At 46.2% G+C, this 885-nt stretch overlaps 1 non-coding gene across 1 annotated transcript; it reads right to left on the reverse strand.

The window, feature by feature from the left end:
- Nucleotides 1-508: 508 nt before the first annotated feature.
- On the reverse strand, nt 509-615 carry LOC145117965 (small nucleolar RNA R71). Its single transcript, XR_013712956.1, has one exon. It is a non-coding gene; the product is annotated as a small nucleolar RNA R71 (small nucleolar RNA).
- Nucleotides 616-885: the final 270 nt, after the last annotated feature.

The raw sequence follows: 885 nt of genomic DNA on the forward strand, positions 1-885 counted from the left end.
AGCATCCAGCGCCTCTTTGACAATCGAAGACCCAACTAAAGAAGACGCCGAGCACGAGACCGAGGAAGAAGAAGACCCTACATTCGGTCACGTTTCCGATTCCGACGACGAATTAGCTATTCTCATGGCTAACATTGATGAAGTCCCCATGGGGGAATGGAAGAAGAGGATACGCGATGATACCGGACCGGGACTTGTGCAACCCGTAATCCCCGCTACTGCTACTTTTGAGCTCAAGGGTCACATCCTGGCTCTACTTAAGGAGATCCCCTTCACAGGCAAAGACCACGAAGACACTTACAAACACTTGGACGAAGTCAATGATGTAGCTGATTATTTTAATGTTCCAAATGTGCCTCGGGAAACTCAGCTACTTCGCATGCTTCCGGTTACTTTGAAGGGTGCTGCCAAGGATTGGCTCAAGTCATTGCCCCCAGGATCTATCACTACATGGGCCCAAATGAAAGAAGAGTTCATTGATCAATTCTGCCCGCCATCCAAGATATCCAAGCTAAAGAAAGCCATAGCTAACTTTGAACAACAAGCTGGAGAATCACTATATAAAGCGTGGGAGAGGTACAAGAGCCTGCTAAGGAATTGCCCACATCATGACCTCAATAGTCAACAAGAAGTCTCCATCTTCTATGATGGAGTAAATGTTACCACTAGGCAATTACTTGACTCGCAAGGTCCACTCACGAAGAAGGCACCTCCAGTGATAAAGCAACTAATTGAAGAATTCTCTAAGCATTCTAGAGAATACCACAATCCAAGAAATGATGTGACGAGGGGGGCCGCCTATGCAGCTTCAGAAGACTTGTCAGCAGTTATGGCTATGCTAAAAACCATGGATAGGAGGATGGATAAAATGGACCAAACGATACA

This window comes from Lactuca virosa, chromosome 5 (assembly GCF_052849685.1).
Source record: "Lactuca virosa cultivar CGN04683 chromosome 5, Lactuca_virosa_CGN04683_v6, whole genome shotgun sequence".
Lineage (NCBI taxonomy): Eukaryota > Viridiplantae > Streptophyta > Magnoliopsida > Asterales > Asteraceae > Lactuca > Lactuca virosa.